Source organism: Mchenga conophoros, linkage group LG22, assembly GCF_057382185.1.
Source record: "Mchenga conophoros isolate Kocher_MC1m ecotype Shallow Benthic linkage group LG22, M_conophoros_male_GT1.1, whole genome shotgun sequence".
NCBI classification, from domain to species: Eukaryota; Metazoa; Chordata; class Actinopteri; order Cichliformes; family Cichlidae; genus Mchenga; species Mchenga conophoros.
The window spans coordinates 34,449,084-34,456,001 of NC_140546.1; positions in this window are offsets into that span (position 1 = coordinate 34,449,084).

Here is a 6,918-nt window from a genome sequence, read left to right on the forward strand (position 1 = left end):
CCTATTGGTCTAAATAATTGAAAAAAGAAAGATATATATATATCTCCCAACTTACTGTGCATGCTTCAGTCACCCCTTGCATGGGAACAGGTAAAAGTGATGGAGTGTCATGTAAAACTACACACAAAAAACCCACAATGTCAATAAATGTCAAAGTACAAAAAGCATGTTAATTAAGGCAACAACCAAATATTTTACATTCTACAAATAGAATTATGAGCTCATTTACCAGTTATGTAGGTGCTGCTGCTACTGCACCCCGGCTGCTGGTCTAAGGAAGAGCTGCCCCCAGGGATGCCCTCAACAATGGGTCTGGTGGCATTCAACCCTAGGGCCAGCTCCTCTGCCGGGGTGTGACGAGGGGGTGCAGGACCACCACCTGTCTTTTTTTGCTCTGCCCTTTTCTTGGTTGCTGTTATACACAACCAAACAGATTGTTTCAGGGTCTCTTTTCAAGAGACTAAAAGCAATATAAGTGATGAATATTACCATTCTGTAGAATATTCTTATATTTCACTTTTACTTGTTCCCATGTTCTAGTGGGTCCTGTTGTGGCTCTAATGTGAAAGAGGATATAATGTAATATAATATAATATGATATAATATAATATGGTATAATGTCATATAATATAATGAATTACTTACGTGTTTAATTTGTCAGCAACTTTCTGCCAGCCCTCTCTCCTTGCTTTTGCAGCCTTTGCAGTGTTCCCTTGCGTTTTAATTAAACTCTGGAACTCCTGAAATCCCTCAATAAAGAGTTCTTGCTCTGCTGCCGAAAAATACTGAGCGCGCTCCTTCGACATTTTCGCCGACCAATCAAAGGGTTGCCGATCAATGTTTCTACTATCGATGCGTAGCCCCTCACATTACTTCATCCAGGGCCCTATTTCAGGAAGCCGGTTTAGAAAACTCAGAGTGAAAAACGATACTCAGGGTTGAGTAACCCCGAACTGTCCAACTCGGAATATTCGGTTTCAGAAAGGCTGATAACAATTAGTTCAGTCAACGCGGAGTTGCTTTAACCCCAAGTTAAGCGCGCGCACGAGGATACATAAAGCCCTGATTAGTGGAGCACAGATTAAGCGAGTCACCATGGAGACGGAGGGAAAGAAGGCGCGGTCAATGTATTTCACAGCGCTTGAGGCCGAAATTCTGATGGCAGTATATGCAGATAACATGCAAATTTTGCGGAAAAAAAGTAACACAGCCTCAGCTGCAAAAGAAAGGGAGCATGCATGGCAAAACATAGCCGACAGAGTCAATGCGTGAGTGTTAATTTAAACATTGATCTAGGGATTTCCACCCATTTAACACGTTATTTTATTTTATTTCATTTTATTTTGTATTTCATACATTTTATTTTGTGATGTGATGTGAGCGCAGGTGCAACCCAACAGGCCCCAAACGTTCCTGGCAGCAAGTAAAAATGAAATATAAAAATATAGTCCAAACAGGTAAGGTGTAATTGTATTATGAGCCATAGTGCTTGGTCTGTTTGTCCGATGTAAATCAATTGCAGTTAGAGGCTACATTAATTTCCCCTCTGTAAGCACTTATTGAAATTATCTGAGCACATTACAAGTACATATTTGCTTACTCTATATTCTCAAATGTGACCCGTTATAGCCAACAGAAAAAAAGCGGAGGCCCGAAAAACAGGTGGGGGTCCTCCACCACCACCACTCACAGAGGCTGAGCAGTTGGCTTCCACATTTGTGATAATGTTGGCAGCATCACATATGATCTTCACAGTGCAGAGAACACGAATTAGCATCCATTACTATAATGAAATAATTTGTTAGTTTGAAATGCTACAGGGAACTATGTACCTGCACATTAATGCTGTGGAAAGACTTCCTGTTCACATAGTCTCCTTCATTTACTGAAGGAGCAATGATTGGAATGTGAGTGCCATCTATACAGCCAATCACGCCTGGGAACCGTGAGAATAAATGTAAAATTTAAGTAGTAGTTCAAGTATCACCACATCATGAATTAAGTTTTGTTCATCCTGATACCTGCAATTTTGTGGCATCCCTCTTTGATAAATCTTGTGGGTCTATGACCGGGGAACACCACAAACGAGTAGAATAGAATAGAATAGAATTCAACTTTATTGTCATTGCACATGCACAGGTACAGGGCAACGAAATGCAGTTTGCATCCATCCAGAAGTGCTTTAGTGATATAGATATATTACAATATATATTAGCAATAGTATAGATATGTAAGTATACTACAGAAATGGGTCTATTATGGTATGTTATAATGTACACGGTATGAAGTATGTTGTGAATATTCTATAACTAAGTATGTAAAGGCTGTAGTGAGTACAAGCTATGTACAGGCTATGAACAGGATATAAATATGAAAAACGTACAGGAGACGTTTCAGTGCAACTGTAACATTCCTGACTGCCCGACAGACGGTAGCCTTGGAAACGTGCTCAGCGTCACCAATATTATACAGAAAGCTCCCGTTTGCAAAAAACCGAAGTGCAATACAAATAATATGCACAGAACTGAGAGGATGTCCACGATGTGTCACATGAGCAATATTAGGCCTGAGGATGTTATTCAAATAAATTATAGATTGTGCTGAAAAACTGTAACGTTCACACAGAAAATCATCAGGAAATGATAAAATGTCCGAACGCGCTCTAATCACTCTCTCCCGGCGGAGAGCTCTGCGGAGAATTTGGGCTTCAACATCTACTGGCTCTTCAAGGAAGGAGCACGCCATGTCTGACACTTCCTACAGTCAGGTTTCTGACAAAGAGGCGGAGAACGTCAGGGTTAGTTGAAGTAAACCTGCTAGGGGGCAGGTTAGCTTCACGGAGTGTGTCGTCATAGTGACTCACTCAGAATGAATCTAAACTCGCTTTGTGAAACCGAAAACCCAGAGTTTTCGTTAACTCAGGGTATACTTACTCAGAGTTTGCACTAAACCGGCTTCCTGAAATAGGGCCCTGGAAGCAGAATTGCTGATGAACTGGTTTTTATTTAGGAGTAGGCAGAGCGTCTGGCTCCATGTCTCTAAATATGTCACACACTGGTTCACTACCTCAAAAATAACACAGAAAATCACCAAAACACAACACAAATCCTGCCAATGATTCAACACAGCTGAATCAAATGGTTTGATTACCTCTTCAGCATGCCATCATGTTTGGCAAAGGCCTGATAACAAGCCATTCATTTGATTCGGGTGTTGGGGAACAAGGATGCATCTAAAAGCTGCAGGACGGTAGCTCTCGAGGACCGGGATTGGGCACCCCTGTTATAAACCATTGAATTGGGTACTGAAGCAGTGACGTGCCAAATGAAGCTTCGGGACATCATTGATCACATGACTCTGTTCAGACGAACCAAGCTTCAGCTCAGTGTTTCTGAAGCAATGTGTTCATATTTTTTCCTTTTTTTTTTTCTTTTTTGACACATGTGCCAGAGCTTCAGCTTCAAATGGGCCATCACTAGCAGACACTCTTGTGTGTGTGACGTCTGCTTTGTTGGCTTGGCTGCTTAGCTGAATTTACATGCAAGAAATTTAACTGAGTGCATACTGTGCCCATGAAGTTAAATTATTTCCAGGGACAGGGGTGATTTCAGGTAGGAATGGAAATGGAGAACTGCTTCCTGTAGAAAACGGGCTCCTAATAGTCCACTTCCTTTGAACTCCTTTTCTGACTGTCTATTAATCCTGCTTATCGGGTCTTGCACTTGCACGACAAACAGCTGATTACAGTTCATGTGTCAGAGGAGGAAAATAGCGACGCAGTCTACAGCATGGATATGAGCAATTATTTTTATTGCACAAAAGATGGCATAAATGGTAAAGTGGAAAACTGCATCCCGGTCAGAAACAACCAAAAATAAAGCTGGTATCATAACTTTGGTTCTTAGCAAGCATCCGCCAAGACAGCATGGTAACGCTAAACTAGCCAAGAACCCCGAGTAAAAGCTGAGTGAACGAAAATGTTACCTTCAAAAGCAATTAGACAATCAATTGTAGTCTCTAAGAATGATTCAGAATAAATAATCACAATTTACAATACAATAGACTGGTTTTAGGGTGGACACTTTAGTTTGAAGTTCAGTTAACGCTAGAAATGTGTTTTGGAGTTTGTACGTGTTTTGTCTCTAGGGGCCACCGCATATATTTATATATAAACATATATAAATAAAACCACTTTTTTTTTTTTACATTAGTAATTCCTTTTGTGCATAATTTTATATTATTGTTAATAATAAATTAATGAAAGCAACAAAACAACCTGAAGAGCCGGTTCGGAGCCGAAAGAGATGGCTCTTTTTAGTGAGCCGAGCCGAAAGAGCCGGTTCTCTAAAAAAAGAGCCGGAAATCCCATCACTAGTGACTAGAAGAACTGGGGAAGTGTGTATTGGTTGTGTAGCGCACTGTGGGTTCAGCTAAGGCAATTTTTAAAAAAATTGCTAAATTTGTCCTGGGCCATCATATGATAGATGAGAGAGAGAGAGAGAGATGAGAGAGCCTTTATTTGTCAGTTGCAGGTCTTTTGCCCACAACAGAGCATAGCTTGTTAGTAATGGAATGAAAACGAATGGCTGTACTCACTCATGAAAAAGAAGTGTAACACATCCAAATGTAATGTTCTTTTGTCCTTACAGAAATAGTGATTCCTTCAGAATATCGGGTAAATGTCATCTTCAGGGTCATAAAGGCAAACTACCTGCGATGGTTTTTGACAGCCCCAAGAAGGCCCAAACTAAACTGACTCTGTTCAGTATCCTGAGTGAAGAGGCTGGGGAGTTAGGCCTTGGCTTTGCTGGAAGATTGGCCTGTGATGTCACAAGGGACACAAGTCTGTAAAGGCATCAATCCTTCAAGTGCAGATATAACAAAGGAATGAAAATGATACCTTTTTTGGTGATATGAGACATTTCCACTTATCTGGATTATTGGTTTAATATTCTTAATACACTTATTTTATAATAACAGAGTCTTTGCAAAATCCAAGAAAACCTGAAAGTTAACACCTTTGGTCTTTCAGCAGTGGATTCTGTTTTTTCTTTCCTTTGTGACAAAATGGATCACCTCTCTTAAATTATGAAACTTGTTGAATTTTTTTTTTTTTTTTTTTTTTGCTATTAATGTCATCTGTAAAACAGGATTGGTTAAAAATGTTCACATGTTTTGACTTTGTATTGAGTTAACTGTTGAGCAAAATTTTTGGTTCCTAATCCACACAATATTACGTAAGTGACGTCACATATCGCACAAATGTGGCAAAGAAAGAAACGAATCACATGTGTCAATAAATGTATATGTGTCACACTCTTGGGTTTCAGTTAATTTCCTGTTTTATTTTATGAGTCTTGGTATGTTTACACTGTTGTCATTTTTATTTCCTCTTTGTCTTCCCTTATTAGTGTTACTCTATTGAGTCAGTCTTATTATTTAACCATCAGATAATTACTCACTTTGAGTTTGTATATGCTCCATATTTGGATTGGTGTCTGACTCTCCATGCTTGAGTTGTGCCTGTCTATTGTATTAAACATTTAGATGTTTGGACTTGTGTGCCTATTAGGATTAGGATCGGTGCACTTGGTAATTGACTGGGTTTAATTTAGTGGCCTGGAAAACAGGCCCCAGAGATCTGGTCATTTTAAAGACCGGAGTAATCTGTGAGAGCTATTTAAATAGATGTAAACTTTTTACACAGGTTTTTACCTTTAGTGTTTCACAGAGGGTTAAAAAGATAATGTCCATAATTTATCATTTTTGAAGAGATATTTAATTTAGCAAGAGCAAAGCAAAAGCTGAATCAAATAATCATAGAATCAAATCACTTGCACTATACAGAAATCCAATCTGCTCTGAGCTAATGCTGGTTTCTAATACTGATGTTGGGGTGAAGGAGAGAGAGGAGGGTGGGCACGCCCTGGCCACTGGGGCATTAGTTCTGTGTTATACAATCCAACAGGAAAGCAGCCAAACCATTGGACATTGGTCAAGTTAACATTCCTGAATACATACACACAGAGAACCTCTGAGCCCCAAGGTCAGCATTAGCACTAACATGCCACTTTAAAGAGAATCTCAGTGAGAGGTCAGATATTGAGACTCCTATTATAGATTCTTCTTATTCATCATTATGATTAAGACTTATACCTGGTTATATTCTTAATTGCAATTAGACATTAACTTTTAGCAAAATCACTTAACGATAACTCTATTATAGTACTCTGCATTCAATCATAAAAAGGCTGGATGCTGAAACCTTTTACTTCCGTTTTGGATGACTCACAGGACCTCAACCTCTGCCACTCCATGTCCAAAAACTGCCAGGTACTGTTTTATGGAGCAAAAAATTAAGAGTGAAGATTTTATGAATAATACCAACAATTACAAAAGCAGACCTTTAGTAATAAGTAATCTTTTATTCATAATGCACAGTAATATAAAAATAAGACCCTACTGAAAAATGACGGGCACAGATGAAGCAGTACAAAATACAATCAACCAACCTAAAGTAATGGTAAATGGCCTGTATTTATGTAGCGCTTTTACTAGTCCCTAAGGACCCCAAAGCGCTTTACATATCCAGTCATCCACCCATTCACACACACATTCACACACTTGTGATGTGAATGTGTAGCCACAGCCACCCTGGGGCGCACTGACAGAGGCGAGGCTGCCGGACACTGGTGCCACCGGGCCCTCTGACCACCACCAGTAGGCAACGGGGGTGAAGTGTCTTGCCCAAGGACACAACGACCGAGACTGTCCAAGCCGGGGCTCGAACCGGTAACCTTCCGATTACAAGGCGAACGCCCAACTCTTGAGCCACGATCGCCCCCAGTAGTAAGTAAAGTAATGAATAAAACACATTTCAAACAACACCTGCTTGACAGTTAGAGACCAAACAATTTC